Source organism: Ochotona curzoniae, unplaced genomic scaffold, assembly GCF_017591425.1.
Source record: "Ochotona curzoniae isolate NIBS_2020 unplaced genomic scaffold, NIBS_Ocur_1.0 contig_66, whole genome shotgun sequence".
NCBI classification, from domain to species: Eukaryota; Metazoa; Chordata; class Mammalia; order Lagomorpha; family Ochotonidae; genus Ochotona; species Ochotona curzoniae.
In genome coordinates this window covers 11351808-11370821 of record NW_024466512.1, presented here as the reverse complement: position 1 = coordinate 11370821, position 19014 = coordinate 11351808, and the positions used below count along the sequence as shown (strand labels likewise).

Below are 19014 nucleotides of genomic sequence, written 5' to 3'. Positions count from 1 at the left end.
AAAAAATAAGAACAGAAATAAAACAAATAAAGCTCTGTAATTTCAAAAAGATAGACATTTTGGATAAAATTAATAAATATTTATGGTTAAAATTTTTGAAAAGCTGTTAATATAAGCAAATCATTCAAGTGGTAAAAGGTACAGGACACCTCAAGGCTTTTCTTCAGATGTTATAGTGAAAAGCTGAGAGCTTTTCCTTTAAAATCAGAATGAACTAAAGGTGCTCACAATCAGGACTTCTATTGAACAATGTATTGGTCTTTCTCATTTTTTCTTCCTAAGATCTCTTTATGTTTGTTGGAATGGTAGATTGACAGAGAGGAGTGATCGAGAAAGATCTTCCATCCACTGGTTCACTCCCCAAATGGCTGCAACTGCCAAAGCTGAGCTGATCTGAAGTCAGTAGCCAGGGGCCTGCTCGAGGTCTCTCATGTGGGTGCAGGGCCCCAAGCACTTGAGCCATTCTCTGTTGTTTTTCTATACTTAAGCAGGGAGCTGGACGGTAAGTAGAGCAGCTGGGACCTGAGCTGGTGGCCATATGGGATGCTGGCGCTTGAAGGTGGAGGATTAGCTGGTTGAGCCATTTTGCTGACCCCCCAGTATTGGTGTTTCTTACCAGTGAATAAAATAAAGTAAAATATGCAATATTATATATTTTGATTTTGTGTAATGTATGATAAATCTATTTAAAGTTAATTTAAAATATAATTCTAAATCTGTCAGGAGCAATTAAAAATGACAATTTAAAAGCAGCAGTTTTTATTTTATCACTAGAGCATCAGAAATTTAAAAATTAAATCTGATAACGTATTTGTAGGGTCTTTATACAGAAGATATAAAACCTTACTGTGAAAAGTTAGGAGACCAAAAAAATGGGGGCCACACTTGATAATTGTTTGAAGAACTCATTGTTGTAGATTTAGATTTTCTTTCCAAAGGGATTTACAGACTTAATGTAATGCCAAACTAGATCGCAGCAGATATTTTTCTTCTGGAATTATAACATGCTTATTCTAAAACATTTAGGAAAATACAAATAGTTATCATAGGTATCTTTTGTGGGAATTCTGTTTCCAGAATGAATGTTGCTGGTTGGTATTCTGCATGCAAATATCTTTTTTAGAAAATCTTGCAGAAAAAAAAAGATTTCTAAAAAGACTTATTTGAAGGGTATAGCTACAGAGAGAGATTGTGAGAGCTCTCTGTCCATTGGTTCATTCCCCAATGAATGCAGCTGCTGAGGCTGGAGCTGGCGGGAGGCCTCCCATGTGGATACAGTGGCCCAAGCGTTGAGCTGACTTCCACTGCTTTCCCAAGGGCAGTAGGTGGGAGTTGGATTGAAAGCGGAGCAGCCAGGACTTGAGCCAGTTCCCAAAGGGATGCTAGTGCCACAGGTGTAGGCTTAACTCACTATGTCACAATGCTAAATCTGGTGAGATTTGTGAGAATAAAGCTGAAAGATTTCTCTACTTATGAAACTGAATTAATGATGCACAACTGAGGAATGCACTGCTGCAGCAGATAGCAACTCTAGACAAATTGAATCACTTCATCTATGGCAGTGGTGGCAACACGGAGCAGTGTTTCAGCAAATTGTTCCGGGTCAGTTGGTTGTTGAATTGGAAAGTTAATACTGAACCCTTTATTACCCCCTTTCAGATCAATTGTATATAAATGTGGGAAATAAATTAGTAAATATCTTAGGAGATAAGAGAGGCATGTATTGAGCCCAGCGCGATAGCATGATGGTTAAAGTCCTTGCCTTGAGCATGCTGGCATCCCATGTGGGCACCAGTTCTAATCCCGGCAGCTCCACTTCCCATCCAGCTTCCTGCTTGTGGCCTGGGAAAGCAGTAGAGGATGTCCCAAAGCCTTGGCACCCTGCACCCATATGGGAGACCCGGAAAGAAGTTTCTGGCTCCTGGCTTTGGATCGGCACAGCACCAGCCGTTGCGGTCACTTGGGGAATGAATCATTGGATGGAAGATTTTCCTCTCTGCCTCTCCTCCTCTCTCTATATATCTGCCTTTCCAATAAAATAAATAAATCTTAAAAAAAAAAGAGAGGCATGTATTTCTATGTCCATGGACAAACAGCAATTTCTTAAATAGATAAGTAATATTAATAAGAGAAAATTGGTTTATACAGACTGTATATTATTTTTAATTCATAAAAGTGATAAGCTGAATTATACAACAAAAATGTAAGATGGTAAACAGGCTAGCTGCTGAGTGGGCGATATTTGCATGCAGAAAACCAACAAGTGACATTCATTCTGGAAATAGTAGGAAAATGTCAGATGACTCACAGAAGATACTGCTCGGGATGCCTGTATCCCAAATCACAGTGCCTGGAGTTCCTGGCTTGAAGTCCTTGCTCCTTTAGGCTTCTGATCCAGCCCCTGCTAACATTGCTGGGAAGGCCGTGGAGGATGGCTCAAGTACGTGGGTACCTGCCTCCTGTGTGGCAACAGTAGACTGAGCTCCTGGCTTTTCCTGGCCTAATCCTGATTGTTAGAGCAATTGGGAAATGAGCACAGTTGAAAGAAATCTTTGTCTTCCTTTTTATCACTTTGCCTTTTGTAGGCAGAGTCAGAGAGACAGAGAGAAAGGCAGAGGAGAGAGCTTCCATCCACTAGTTCACTCTCCAGATGAGTGTGGCAGCCGGAGCTGGGCTGGTCTGAAGCCAGGAGCTGAGAGCTTCATCAAAGTCTCCAGTGTGGGTACAGGGGCCAAGCACTTGGGCTCTGCTCTGCTGCTCTGCTAGACATATTAGCATGTGGCAGTCACTCTAGTTAGTACTCATGCCGCAGGCTGCAGCTTTGCCCACTGCACACAGTGCTAGCCTCCTAAATAAGTCTTCAGTATAAAGTCTTCTCTGCAACAAAGGTGCATAAAGTGGTTGAGGTAATCAGAAAAACATCTTGATCGAACTAAACATGCAGACATATACAGTGTTATTCATGTTTAAACCGATAGTTCTGCACCTTGTTATGTATCTAACAAATGCATATATGTATGTACAACCAATTTGGAGAATATCTATGTAGGCCTTTTAAATTTTTTATTTTTTTATTGCAAAAGCAGATACACATAGAGGAGAAACAAAGAAAAAGATCTTCCATCTACTGGTTCACTCCGCAAGTGGCCACAACAGTTGGTGCTGAACTGATTGAAAGCCAGCAGCCAGGAGCTTTTTCTGGGTCACCTATGAGGGGGAAGGGTCCCAAGGCTTTGGGCCATTCTCTACTGCTGTCCCAGGCCGTAAGCAGGGAGCTGAATGGGAAGTGGAGAAGCCAAGACATGAACTTACACCTATATGGGATCCTGGTGCTTGCAAAGACAGCATTTTAGCCACTGAGCCATCGCGCTGGGCCCCCTTGCAAGTTTTGCTTGTAGTAATCAGTAGTTGGAAAACCAATCAAGTGTCTATTAACAGTTCAAGAAGGTAAATTAATCAAATACTCCTATTTTAGAATGCTATGCAATGATAAAAATGGAAGAATTTTCAGAAATCTACACGAATGTGTTTCATCATGATAATACTTGAAGAATTCACAGTATACGATTCCTTTTCTGTGAAGTTTTGTACTTAGACTTTCTAGTGGAGGTTGCTTTGGGCTACAAAAAATTGAATGCCTATTTTAATGGGCAACAGAGTGGTTTCTGGAGTGCTAACTCATTTATATTTACTTTGAACGATATTTTCATTGGACTAAACACTTAAGGGTTTTTGTGTTTTTCAGTAAATATGTCATATTTCTAGAAAATTATTACAATAGAACTATGATATGAAAATTAGTATTACAAATGTTGGGCAGATTTTAATATATAGCTCTGAATTTTATTTTTAATATTTAAAGGGGATTTTGACATAAAAATTCAGACATATCTGAAATCATCAGTGCTTCTCCACTAACCACTTCAGTGTTAAGATCTCGCTTCTTTACATTTGAAATGTAAGCAAGAATAAGTATTCTTGATATACAAGTGATCACATTTTTGACAAATAATCTTTTCATATTGTTATTGTGTTTTATTGATTGATTTTCTCCTTTGCCATGGAATTTTAAGTTTAGTGTAATGATTTTGAAAATCAAAGTCACTGTGGTCTTCACGACTTAGTCTGTATTTGCAGAACTCATAATGAAAGCCTATGTTCCCCCTGTCTTATTGCAAGGCTTTTCTGTTGTAATAGAGATTTCTGGTTGTCTCGACGTGTTGTTCCTGTCTTTCCCTTTGTATTGTGTTTCTTAGTTGGTGAATATGTGCAGTCAGTGTTAACACATCAGGAGTATCAACCACAGAATCATTGATAACTAGTAGCTCTAATTAACAGCTTATTGTTTTTTACCATTTACTCTTCAAATGAGATAAAATATTCCAGCTATAATTATAAAGATATTAGAAAGATAAATGATAAATCTAATGAAAATGATTCCATTGTACTATATTAATTTAATACTTTTAAAGTCTTTGAAATTGGAGTTAGTGTGGTAGCCTAGTGGTTAAAGTCTTTGCCTTGAACGCATCAGGATCCCATATGTGCACCAGTTTGTGTCCCAGTGGTCCTGCTTCCCTTCTGGCTCCCTGCTTGTGGCCTGAGAAAGCAGTTGAGGATGGTGCAAAGTGTTGGGACCCTGCACCCACGTGGGAGATCCAGAAGAAGCTCCTGGCTTCGGATCAGATCAGCACCGGCTGTTGTAGCCACTTGGGGAATAAATTATCAGATGGAAGATCTTCCTCTGTCTCTCCTCCTCTGTGTATATCTGAATTTCCAATAACAATAAATACATGTTTTAAAAAATGTGTTTGAAGTCCTACATACTTGAAAATGTGTTCAAAATGAAGATAGGCATAATTACATGGAAGTAACTTCACATGTAATAGAAGTTATTTTTGCAATAAGATATTCAATAATAGATGTTAAATTATTAAGCTTTGTGATTTCTCTGGAAATTTAACTTTCAGATTAGAGAAAGTGATTCAGGGTACTTTTAGATCTGTGTTGTTGGTTGAATCATATTTCAGTAATACTAACGAACATCTACTTCATCCTTATGTCTTTGTACTGTGAATGTGTAAAATTATTTTAATAAGATTTTAAACTTGTATCAAGCCCTGTTTTGAGAATAAACCTACAAAGTTATCAGTAAGAGAAATTTGTGGTTTAAAATTTTATGGCACACACTAATGTGGGAAATAGAAGTATGTACACATACATATAGTAAAAAATTGCTAAGTTAAAACAAATGCATAATATTTCTACGGTCAAAAGACTATTATCTTTGTAAACACCAGAATAGTTTCCGATATTTACCAATTTTGGATTGCCTGCTTAAAATCACATTTTGATGATCGAAAAAAAAACACTTATCAGTATAGGTTTTAAAGATGATTAAGAACTATAGTACTTAATATTTTCCTAGTTTTATAATAAATATCGCTTATAAAAAAGGGTTTATGAAAACATACATATGTGGTTTCAGAACCATAATAAAATGAAAACTGTCTAGTTGAACTGAGAGAAAGGATATTACAGTTTTCAGCGGACCTCCTGTGTCCCTCCTTGATGCCACTCTTCCAAAAAGGTAACAACGATTGTTTTTAATGCTGTATAAGTTCTCTATCTGCAGTTTTTATAGATTTCCTAACATTTATCAATATATTTGTAAACAAGGAATTCAGTTTGTAAGTTTTTGATTTTGATTTGGGCTATTTAAAATGTATATACTTTCTCCAGACTTCCCCCACCCCCCAACACCCCCCTTGTTCCTTGGTGTTGCAGCCCAACCCAGCTATGGGTGCAGCCCATATTCTGTCCTAGGTCTTGTGTTTGCTTGGCCTGGCTTGGTTTGTCCCCAAACCCCGCCCACACAAATGCCCATAAGTACTACAGCTTTGTCTGGCTTGGCCCAGCTCCAGCTTGTTTTCATGCTCCCCAGTGGGAGCTTTGCACTAATAGGAGAGTTCCCCAAGTTTCCCTATCAGGCCTACACCTATGTCTATCTCTCATGCTTGCTACCAGGGGCAGTGGGCCTGATTGGTATAGTCTGCCCTCAGTTCTGGCCCTTGGCCCTTGCATGTACCAGCAGTGTTGCACCCTGCCTCCTCTTAGCCACAGCCCCTGTGAATATCAGGTGGGTTCTTGTCAGGTGAATTCCATGGTCCAGCCTGGCCCAGTACATCATTGTCCCTGCTAGCTGTGTAAACTAGCCATGTAAACTATGTCCTGCAGCCCATAGTCCCCTACAAAATCTGCTTCCAGATCTGGTTCTGTCTATTTCTGGTGAGTGTTGTGGCCCAGCCTGACATGATCTACCCCCTGGTGTCATCATTCCATAACTCCAGGTCCATGGTCAGGGGAAGTATATCCTGGGGTTGGATCATTTGATATATAGGTGGGTGGGATTTACAAAGAACAGGGAGGGTGTGGCTTCTATCTTGTGAGCCTAAGCTATTTATATTCCTGTCCCATTTCATTTCTCCTTCAGAGATTTCTGACTCTTAATTAGATCAAGAGCTGCTGAATTAGTCACTTAATTTGGTTAAGGGTTGCTGAATTAGTGTTTGATTAGATGAAGGGTTGCTGAAGGGTGTAGATTGATTATATCTTTTGACTTACTTTTTACTGATTAGGAGTGTGGTGTTTGCATATCCCAGGTTTGGAACTCAATTTCTATCTCATTTAATGGATCTGTCATGAGCTGGAGAGCTTCCATTCAGTGCCAAAAGGTTATGTCCTCAGCATCTACATCATTACTCAGAGATGTTGGCTTCTTTGCCTAGGAATCAGCAACACAGGTGGAATAATCATGCAGCATGTTCTCCAAGGTCAGACCTCACACCCGTGGGTCTAATTCTTAAGATTGAAGATCCTGACATATCAGACCATCATGTTGTTTGCAATGCCAAAGCCACTGGTGGGCTCTCCTCCTCCCCCAGCCCTGTGGTGCTGTGGCTTGGCCCACGGAGCCCCAACACACTGGCTCTCTTGATCCCCCTACGTGGCCTGCCCCCAGGCACTACTTTCCTAGTACTTTGGTACTGGCGGATGCAATGGTCTGTTCCAGGAGGCCTGTGGCTGCAATTCTGTCCACATGGGAGCTCTCAGTGGCTCCCACTCCAGCTTGAGGACCCTGGCAAGCAGGTGGTGGGAGTTCACTTGCCCTATCTTTTGCAGATTTAACCTTAGATAGGAAACTATGCTGGTGCACTGGTATAGTTAACACAGAGTCAGCGTGAACCAAACCCAGAATGCCTGCCAACTGCTGCCTGTTTTTCTGCCAGGAGTGTAAAACTTTGCTGGGTACAAGGCAACCCTGGCAGTTACCTGTGGCTGGGGTCATTCACATGGCCTTCTTCCTATGTGTTTGTATTTGGTTTTACATAGCCTTTTAAAATGGACACCAGTAATCGAGATTAAGATCAGTGTGATTGCATTTTAATCATATTAAAATGTGATCTCATTTTCACTTAACTGATGACAGCTGCTTATCAGAAAAAGATCACTTACTGTGATTATAACTGGACAAGGATTTAGGAAGGGATTTTTTTTATGACCAGTAGAGTAACATTTTCTTTCTTTCTGTTGTGACTTGATGAATGGAAAAGCAATTGATTTATATATTACTCTTATGTTTAGTAACTTGCTGTATTTTACTAATTTTTGTTAATTTTTTTTCAATAGTGAATCAGGTTATATGCAAATAATTCTAGTTTTGTTTGTTTCTTTCAGGATTTCATGACTTTATATATTAATTTTTTTGCCATATCGTTTCAGCTATAATCTCTAGTTCATTATTGCATAGAAGTGGTGATAGCACTAGTATTTCTTTTTAGGAAATTTGTTTATTTAAAAATTGGGATAATAGGGACAGAGAAAAAGGGAGAGGGAGTGAGAAAGAGAAATCTTGGTGCTGCTTCACTCTCCAGATTCACTCCCCTGCTAGGCTGTAGCTCCTCCTAGTAAGTAGATGATTTCAGGCATGGGTGTTGGTCAGACTGGGCCAGGGAGCTCCACCTGGCGGGAAGTGTGTGGGTTGGTTCTAGACTGGGCAGGGCTGAGCATGCAGGAGCCAGGCTACAGGGTGGATCATGCCAGGCTAGGCTATCACACCTATTGGTTTGAATGAGACAGAGATGTGAGTAGACTGGCCAAGGTTAGGCTGCAGTACCCACCAGTGAGAGTTGGGACTCGGGGTAGGCCAGGACAGATCAGGCCAGGCTACAGCATCTGATGGCAAAGGCCAAGACAGGGGGGTAGGGTATGCCAACCTGGGTCAGAACAACCATTGGTACGCACAAGATCTGTCACTGGAACAGGCCTGGTTGGGGAGCTAAGGGGACGCCTCAGATGGGTTGTGGTTCACACTGGTGAGCGCAAGAACTGGAATGGCAGCAGCAGTCTGGGCAGGACATTACTGCAATGTCCCTTGGCATGGGTGTGGACTGGTTCTGTGGTGTGCCAGGAGTCCCTTGGCATGGGTGTGGACTGGCTCTGGGGTGTGCCAGGACTCCAGCAGCCACTGGTACTCATGAGAGCCAGGGAAGGTATAGGACAGGCTGGGCTAGGACTCTGCATCTGCTAAACCATGCAAGACCTGGGTCTGGGTCCTGGGTCTGCTAAACCATGCAAGACCAGATGTGGCTGGGTTGTAGCACCCAACAGTAAGAACCGGAATGGATGTAGGCCAGTTGGGCAAGCCACTGTTGCTGACAGGACAGGTCAAGGATCCATTGGTGAACACGAGATCTGCCACTGGGAGATGACCTGATAGAGGATCTTGGGAAGCTGCTCTGTTGGGATGTAGTCGCTGCATGTAAGTACAAGAATCAAGGCTGGGAGGAGCTCAGACCAGGTTACGGTACCCAGTGGCATACATGTGGCTCAGGTCTGGGGAATAGACCAGGCTAGGCCAGGTCATAACACGCACTGGCAGATTCAAGAACCAGTAAGGGTGCAGGGTAGCCCAGGTTGGGCCACAACACCAGGCAGTGCACATGAGGGCCCAGATTCTAGGCTGTCCAGGCTGGACTAGGCCTCAGCACCGACCAGCATGAGCTAGATCTGGGGACAGACCAGGTATGACACTCACCGACAAATGCTGCTATGAGGTGGGCCATTTCAGATTGGGCTACAGCACCACCAGCACACGTGATACCCAGGGTAGGGGGTGTCAGCCCAGGAGTGATGCTGTGGGTGTCTCCTTTGGGGCTACTGCTCCCACTGGCAAGCGTGACAGCTGGGATGTGGGAAGACCAGGTTGCCTAGGGCTACAATACCAGTTGCACAGGCTGGTTGCACTTTGCCACAACATCAGTTGGCAAGTGCTGGGAATGGGGGTGAATTCTGTCAAGCTAAACTGCAGAACCACTTGGAGAGTGTAACATCTGGGACTGGGAGTAGGCCCAGTAGGGAAACTGTAACACCTCTCTTGTAGGCTGCAACTATTGCCAGTGACCATGAGAACCAGGGCTGGGGGTGGGCCTGGCTAGAAGGTGGTGACACTTGCTGGCATGAGTGTAGGCTGCATAGTGGAGTTGGTTGAGTGGAGCTAGGCTTCGTTGCCCATTCACTTGTACAAGAGCTGAATGGGATGTGGGACAGACTGGACTACTCTGCTGCATATATGGCAAGCACAGAAACCAGGGCTGGGGGTGGGCCTATTGGGGCTTGGGGGTTCCTGTTTCTAGGCTTCAGCTTCTGCTGGTTTACATGATGACTGAGTGTATGGTGGGCAGGATTGGTCTGGGCCTCAGTATCTGTTGGTTTGTGCCAGAGATGGAGCTGGAGACAGAACTGACCCAGCAGTTATTACTACCAGTATGTGCATAGGCTGATATGGTTGATGAACAGGGTTGGATCCCATACTGGCCAAGCACACTTGAGGTGGTCTGTGATCATTTCAGATGAGGTTTTTTTAGGGATTTCCCCAACTGAACCACTGTACTTAGAACTCCAACCATAGGGAGAATTGCCCAGTCTATGGTCTGACCGTGGAGTGCATGTATCAGAACTGGGTCTCTTCAGTGTCTTACTAGGATCAGAGGGTGGCATACCTGAATGTACAAGGAGGGTATGGCAGTTCATTGGAGCCTGCAGAGGACATTTGGTACCATAGCAGAGGAAGGAGGGCAGAACAAATTGGTCAACTCCTCCAGCCAAGTGGTGACAGCAAATATCTGGGTGAATGGAGACTCTAAGGTGGACTGTGTCAGCCAGTAAACCTTGGAAGTGTATGATCAGCAACATCAACAGCATTTCAGAACTACCAAAACCACTTGAACAGACCCCTCAGCACATGCTCCACATCAGGGACCCTGGGATGACATTATGTAGCTCTTCTCCACCCCCAGGTACTGATGCAGTTTGGAGGCTGGTGTGGTTTCTCCTTTTCTCTCTCCTCTCTCCTCCCCCCAGATAGAGGAAGAAGAAAAAGAAAATTTGGAAATGATGGTCTCACCCACTTCCCCCTAATTCTTGGCTCTTCCTGCCCTAATCAAGTGTATAAACATCATAAAAATATAATAATAAATATTAGTAGACTATCAAATGCTTTTGGAGAGTGATGACCTGATTCTTCTGTGAAGTAGTTTAATGTGGGTATTTATATACATTTATTTTACTATTCATTTATGTTAGATCAAGTTTAGTCAAGGTGTATTATTTTCTGTTGGCTCACATTCTGATGTTAATATGTAAATTATGTACAAAGTTTTCCTGAATCATTTGTGTCATTTTCAGTACTAAGTTTGTTATCCTCATCTAGTAAGTTGTGGGTATATTTTCTTTTTCATACTCTGAAAGGTGTATAATATTGGATTCAGTTTTACCTGAACACTAATATTGGTAAATTTTGAATAAACCATGTCTGTTCTGTTCTTTACATGTAGAATTATTCTTTATAATTCAACATGTTTATGAAACCATTCAGCTGTTTTATTTATTCTCAAGTCGGTTTTGTTAAGATGTATGTTAAGGAATTTATGAAATTGATGTCTTCAGTTAGCATGTTATAAAAACATTCATAATATTACCATGGGATCTTTAATATTGGTAGCATCTGTAGTTTATATTCTCTTTGAATTTTTTAACATCACATTTTTTATGCATGTATGTATTGTCTCTAAGTTATCAAGAATTTCATCGACAATCCACCTTATGAAAAGGGCATATATTTCAAAACCATGGTTTCAAAGAACCCTGGGTGTCAATTTTTTGCACTAGTTTGTTGTAATAGGTTTGAATAGCATCTAATTTGAAGCACTAAGGATAAGACTACTTTGAAATGAGCCCCTGTAAAAGCAAAATTATTTCACTATAATTGAAGTGAGAATAAACAACTAATTGATCATGAAGTGTGGGAGGAAAATGGTTATCATGACTGACAAAACGGAATAAACTTTCTGCTCATTGGGTTTCCACACTGTTGAATTTAGATTGGCTGTAGGCGGGAGAAGAACTTTGGAAATTTTGCTTTTATTCAAATAATTGAAACAGGGGATGAAACAGGACTTTAGCAATATGATCCTAAAGATAAGGGCCAGTAAGATCCATTGTTACTGAAATATAGAAGTCAAAGCAATATCAGACTTGTCAAAATTATGATAAGAATTTTTGGATGCTCAAGTATTTTAACTTACTGAATTTATGGGAGGAGGTGCAAAGAATTGTAACAGTTCCCTATTTGAGTCTTTTGAGAAGTGAAATTTAAATTTTGTTTGACTAAATGTCTCTATACTAGCTAAGTATTTTGTTTATTCTTTCATATTCTTCATTTTACATTTATTAGATAATGTTTTTTTTTAATTTTTTAAAGAAAAAATAGAAACTGAATTTTTTTTTTTTTAAAGAAAGAGGAATGGATAAAGACGGTGGTAATATACTCCATGGAATACTAAACACTCATTAAAAAGAATGAAATTCTACCATTTGCAACAAAATGGTCCTAACTGGATACCATTGTCCTCAGTGAAATAAGTCAATCCCAAAAGGACAGAAACCAAACAAATACATCTATAGGCAGACAAGTATAATACATATATCCTCATAGTTGGACTGTGAAATAGACTAGCAAACTAGGAAGTGAAGATAGTTTGCAATATGCATCTCTACTCTTAACGAAAGGACTCGTAATGAAACAATTAAATGCCCTTTGATGATATGACACTAGATTTTCTGTCATTGCCTGTATCTACAACGATGTGACACATGTTAATAGAAGACTAATAAACCTTTAACTGTCACTAAAGATTTATACTACTGTGATAATATGAGGGATTGTAGTGAGAGGGAAAAGTAGGGAGGGAAAAAGTGAGAATATACCTACAAAATTATATCATAGAAAGTAATGACAAAAATTTTAAAAGGAACATTTGAAGCAAAAATTTTTATCTTAAAGTCTTCAATGTATCTGTAGCAGTGGAATTCATCTGTGTGGTGTATTTTGAGATAAATATTTATTTGGGGGAAGTGGTCCAACTTTTTTCTTTTGCATATTGATAATTATCCTGGCACTCTTTGTCAAAAAGAATATCGTTTTCTTCCATTGAATTGGCTATACTGATTCTTATTTCCATTTGACTGTTAGGATCATCTTGTGAATTTTCAGGTGGGGGAAAGTGTTGCGGTCAAGGTACAATTTTTTTAAAAAAAGATTTATATACTTTTATTGGAAAGGCAGATATACAGAGAGGAGGAGAGTCAGAGAGGAAGATCTTCCATCCTCTGGTTCACTCACCAAGGGGCTGCAGTGGCAGGGGCTGAGTCAGTCTGAATCCAGGTGCCCAGAGCCTCTTCCGGGTCTCCCATGCAGGTGCAGGATCCCAAGGCTGGGCCATTCTCCAATGCTTTCTCAGGCCACAAGCAGGGAGCTGGATGGGAAGTGGGGTTGCTGGGATTAGAACTGGTGCCTATATGACATCCTGGCACGTATAAGGTGAGGATGTTAGCCATTACGTTATCGCACTGGGCCCCAAAGTACAATTTTTTTAAACACAGAATGGCTTGAATCTGTAAATCAGTTTTGAGGATATGGTTATCTTAAAAGGTTACCAAGGCTTTCAATCCATGAACAAGGCATTATGATTCATCTGAACTATTTTAAAGGGATTGTATTTACAAGTTCTTCTTCAGTCATGGAGTTATTTGTGACTTATGTTTATTAATTTTGTAACCGAATACCCTGCAAAAACTCTTACGAATTCCAAATAGAATCTTGATTGTGGCTTTTGACTCTGTCATGTATAGACTCATGTCATTTGCAAACAAGAGTAATTTTAATTCCTCATTTGATTTGAATTGTATTAATTTATTTTTCTTGCCTAATACCCTAGCGAATTCTTTCAATATTATGTTGAAAAGCAGTGGTGAAAATGAACATTCTTGTCTAGAAGCAGGCCTTAGTGGAAAAACTACCAGTCTCTTCCCATTTAGCAAGATGCTGACTGTGGTTTCTTTGTATTGGTTTGATTGTGTTATAGAATGTTCTTTTTATGCCTATTTTGTTTAGGGTTTTTACCATGGAGTGATGTTGGATTTTATCAAATGTCTTCTCTACACCTATTAATATGATCACATGGTTTTATTCTTCAGTTTTTTGATGCAGTGTAGCATGTTTAATATTTGTATATGTTAGTTCCTGCATGCCAGGGATACACAACACCTGGCCTAGGTGAATGATCTGTCTGATGTGTTACTGAATTCTGTGGGCTAGTATTTTGTTGAAGATTTTTGTGTTTGTTCATCAGCGATATTGGTTCTTAGTTTTCTTTCTCTGTTGTTTCTCAGTCTGGCTTTGGTGTTCAGGTGATGTTGGCTTTGTAGAAAGAGTTTAGAAGGATTGCCTCTTTTTCTATTGTTTTGAATAGCTTGTGGCAAATTGGGGTAAACTTCTTGAAATGTTTGGTAGAATTCAGCAGTTAACTATGTAGTTCAGGGCTTTTCTTTGTTTGGAGGGAAGGAAGATCCCCCACCTCTCACAAAATCAGCTCTAAATCGATCAAGGACCTAAATGTGTACCCAAAAACCATCAAACTCATAGAGGGAAGCATAGGAATCACTCTGTAAGATATAGGGATTAATCGAGATTTTTTAGAAAAGTCATACAAAGCACAAGCAGGAAAAGCCAAAAAAAAAAAAAAAAACAGGGACTACATCTAAGAGTCCTCTGTATAACAAAGGCAATGGTAAAGTGGTGAAGCAACCATCAGAATGAGAGAAAATCTGCACAATACCCAACAGATAGGGGACTACTATCCGGGATTTACAGAGTTTCAGAACTCAACAACTGCAAAATAAACAACCCTGTGAAGACATGGACGAGGGCAATGAACAGACACTTTTCAAAAGAACACATTTTAATAGCTAGTAGGCATATGAAAAATACTCAGGGTCCCTAGCTATTAGTAAAATAAAAATAAAAACCACATTAAGATTCCACCTAACTCCAGTGAGCTTGGTTTACATTTGGAAATCTACTAACAGCACTTCTGGTGTGGATGTGGGGAGAAGGTACCTGACTTTACCATTGGTGGGATTGTAGGATTGTAGGCTAAGCGAAGCCATAATGATTGAACCTGAGCTTATCTGAAGTCAGAAGCTAGGAGCTTCCTCTGCGTTTCCCACGTGTATATAAAGAGGCAAAGCTTTGAGCCACCCTTTGCTGCTTTCTCAGGCTGTAAGCAGGGCGCTGAGCCAGGAGTTGGACATGAACCAGTGTCTGTATGAGACGTTGGATCCACAGGTGAAGGATTAGAAGGCCGTGCTACCATGCTGGTCTCTTTTCTTTTCCTTTCTTTTCCTTTCTTTTCTTTTCCTTTCTTTTCTTTTCCTTTCTTTTCTTTTCTCTTCTTTTCTTTTCTTTTCTTTTCTTTCTCCTTTAAAATTTTTATTATATTTTTGACAATCTTTACATAGTTGATTAGGGCACAAAGGTTCAAGGGCTACAGGAAAGTGGGTAACACCATCATTTCCACACATTTTTTTTTTTTTCTGAATCTGAGGTAAAGGGGGAGTTAAAGCCCCACCCAGTCTACCACCCATCCCAGGTCCCGGATGTGTGGCATGCTCTGAGGGTCCTGCTCAAGTGTTTTGATAGTTCAACAGTTATGAATCGCTGCCAGTCTTGCCACTACAAGCACGATGAGGTCATTGAAGAATCCACTGATTGACATAGTCCATCATAGAGTCAACATTTGCCCAGTATTTTGCTGCCAACATATAGCTGAGGTGGTTGATGGACTTGTTCTGTTTTCTGTCTTCTCTTGGTTAGGGTTCCGAGTCCGGCATTTCAATTGGGGAGATCCCCAAAGAAACTTTGTCTGAGGTGTTCCTAGACTAGATTCTTGTATGTTCTAGCAAGCACAGGACCTGGCACAGTCCATCGCCTCGATCAGCTGGTGGTTGCAATTGCTAGGTTGGTTCTGTTTCCAGCTTTGTCTTCCACTGGAACCAATGGGTGTTGCAGTCCAACCTGATTCTGCCCAGCACATACTTGGCCCTCACATAAACCAGCGGGAGCTGCAGCCTAGTCAGAGCGACCCACAATAACCCCCACTAGGCCCGCCCCTGTCCTGGTTTGCCAGTATGTGTAGCAGACTAGTCCAGTCTGTCCCACATCCCATTCAGCTCTCATACATGTCAATGGACATTGAAGCCTAGTTCAACCCAACCAGCTCCACTATCAAGCCCGCACACATGCTGTTGGGTGCCCTTCTATCTAGCCACCCTATCCCCTGTCCAGGTTTTCATGCTCTCCCGTGGAAGTGGTAACTCCTCCGACGGAGGAGCCCACTATTTCCCTCCCAGGCCTCTCCCACTCCCAGTTTATGCATTCTCCAGGTAGTTTTGTAGTTTAACTTGACAGAATTAGCCCCCAGTGCCAGCTTCTGCCAGCTGATGCTGTGGCTAATCCCAACCAACTCTCACCTACTCTATTTTATGCTTGCACCAGTAGGAATAATCAGCCCAGCCTGCCTTTTACCTGATCTAGCACATGTGAGGCGCACAGGTGTTATAGCCCTTCCTAGTCTGTTCTGCCCCCATCCCAGCTGGAGTAGCTGTCCAGCAGGGAGCCCCTCCCATATTCCCCCTGTCAACTCTGCCCCTTCCCTCCTGGTTTTCATGTATGCTGTTGGGCACTGCGGCCACATCTGGTAGAGGTCATCTCAGCTTGGCATTCCGTAATGTGCACTGGTTTTTGTCGTGACCAAACCTGGCCTGACCCACACTCTGTTCTGGTGCTCAGATTCACCAGTGAGTGATGTAAACTGGTTCAGCCTGGTCTGCCCCTGACATTTGCGCAATGTATGCCAGTGGGAAACTTCCCATGGCATTTTCTGGGCTGTTTCTTATCATGCTTCTTGGGCTTACCTGCTGGGACTGTGTCCTGCCAGAGGAGTTGCCTAGGCTCCTCCATCGGAACCTCTCCTATTGCCAGAATTTGCACATACCAGGGGGTCCATGGGCCAGCCCTACTCAGTCCACTTCTGTCCTAGTAGGAACAGTGGCCTTTGCTGACTGATGTTAACCCAATCTGGTTCTTGCTGTTGGATGTTAGCTCAGCCATGGTTTGTCCATACCCACATACAGCTCACACATGGCTCAGTAGGGACTGAGACCTAGCCTAGTCTGTCCCATATCTACCTTGGTCCTCCAGAGCACCAGATGGTATTGGAGTCTAGCCCAGGCTGGTGTGTCCAGTCCCAGCCCACACTTGTGCCAAGGGAGACTGCAGTCATATCCAGACCAGACCACAGCCCCTACTCCGGCTCTTGCCCTGGGAATCCCAACCCAGCCAGGGTTTCCTCTTAGCTCCCCAACCAGGCCTGCTCCCAGTCATACATTATGCACATGCTAGTCGTTGCTCTGACCCAGCTTTTTCACTTTTTGCCAAAAATTTCATCAGTCAGGCTCTTGGAAATGTGTTTCTGCCTTTGTTCTTTTTGTATCCCAGAGCAGCTGTAGTCAGTGTAATTTACCATATACAGCTTTCTTGTTTCCTGCAGCTGGCCATTTTTTGCTCCTCAAGGATATTCTCACTGCAGCCTGGATGTTACCCACCCTTTCCTTCTCTCCTTCCCTCCTTCTCTCCTTCCCTCCTTTTCTTCTTCCCCCTATCTCATTCTTTACCTGGTTTGTGTCATCTGAGGAATGTGGAAGTCCAGCTAACTATCTCACATAGGAGGCAGAGGCCCAAAGCATCTTGTGCTGCTTTGCAAGATTCATTAACAGCTGAACCCAAAGCAGAGTAGCCAGATAAGTTATGAGAGCATCTCATGCAGTGGATCACTGGCAAGTGCCCCTCCCTCAGGGTTTGTGTGTGTGTGTGTGTGTGTGTGTGTGTGTGTGTGTGTGTGTGTGTGTGTGATATGTCTTAAAGTTTATTTGGATCCCAACAAGGCTTTTATAAGCTGTTTTATTTTCTTCCCCTTTCCTGATTTTCTCTGTTAATCTTCTTGATAATTTGTGGGTTGATTATTTTTCTCATGAATCCAGCACCTGTCTATTCATTTCTTATAAGAAAAATCATTGTTTGAAGAGATGTACATTTACTTGAAGGACCAATGATACAAAGACTTAGACACGCGGGATGGTGGGCCGGGGAAGGAGGGAGAGACACAGAGAGGGGCAGGTGAGCTAGGCACTTGCTGCCTTCTGTGAGCCTTCTTCTTGAGACGCTCTTGGGCTTGAAGTTTCACAGTTTTTTTTCTGATACATCTGTTTCCCTTGGCGGAGCTCTGGAATCTTCTGTCTTTGCCACACAGGGAAAATCTTTGTGCCACCGCCTTAGGTTTGTGTGCAGGTTGACTTTGTAAATTTTTTCTTGTGGAATGTCACACACTGCTGCCTTAAATGTAGGGCATTGGGTAGGACTGATAAGCTCTGATCGCCTCAGCTAGCCTCCAAGTGGGGTGAGGGAAAGAAACCTGATTGAGCTGCGTGACGGAACTGAATGGGCCTTGCATTGGTTCAGTTATAACCTTTGAGGAAGGCCTGGGAAGAGAAGGAACATCCATGGTTTTTCCTGCAGTACAGCTGTAAGCTGGTGAACATAAGAATGGCTGGAGGGCAGTCTGCTGCTCCCAGTGAGACTGGGTTGGCCTGGACTGGTTACTGAGGGATAAAGGTGCCTTACCCAGGTGGGATAGAAATTGTGTCTAACTGAATTGATTGTGTGTCTGTGAGCAAGGTATGAGGGTAAGCTGAGGAGCAAATATTGGGTCCGATGCTATGGATTATTACTGTTGTAATCACTATTTAGTAGGTAATCTTGCATAAATATTTCTTAGTAAAATAATCTGAGACTATAAATGGATATTGTTGTTGTCATGTATGATTGTGTTATTACTATCATTTTGCTAACTGTAATTCTTTCCCTAGGAAGAATATTTATGGAACTCCTCAGGTTCCCATTCTGGAAGTTAGCTTCTCATTCATTAAGCATTAATGGTATTATAATACATGGTTTAGGAGCTATATCATGTTGCATACTAACTATGGCATATATGCTAACTATGTTTATATTTGAATGTTTTGTACCAAGCTTTTAATTAGAATAGCTATAAAATGTTGATTCATGTTGTCATATGCCTTTATTATATATTCTCTCATTAATGTCAGTTATAATTATTAGCATATATATGATCATGTATTTTCAATACTTATCCTCAGTGTTATACTTTAATTAAAAGCACATTTGTATTTTAATGTTTCTCAGAAATACATTATGAGCATAAATTAAATTATATATAAAATCTGGATGTGTTTTAACTATTCTTAGCAAAGCAATCTGCATAGATGAATATAATGTATATGATTACATTTATGTAAAGCACAGAAATAGCAAAATGAATTATTTTTATGGTAAGAATAGAGGTAATGTTTTATTTTGTTTTGGAACTAGGTGTGTTCATTTTTTGAAAATTCATTGAATTTTATATGCACTTTTGTGCATGTTAAGTTATAGTTTAAAAAATGCTTAGGAGCTTAGATAAGTTATATAGTTTTAAA

At 41.4% G+C, this 19014-nt stretch overlaps 1 protein-coding gene across 1 annotated transcript in view; it reads left to right on the top strand.

Annotated features, from left to right (window-relative positions):
* ATRNL1 (attractin like 1) overlaps window positions 1-19014 on the top strand; it is a 538040-nt gene that overhangs the window by 95488 nt on the left and 423538 nt on the right. The gene's annotated exons all lie outside the window — the stretch shown is intronic.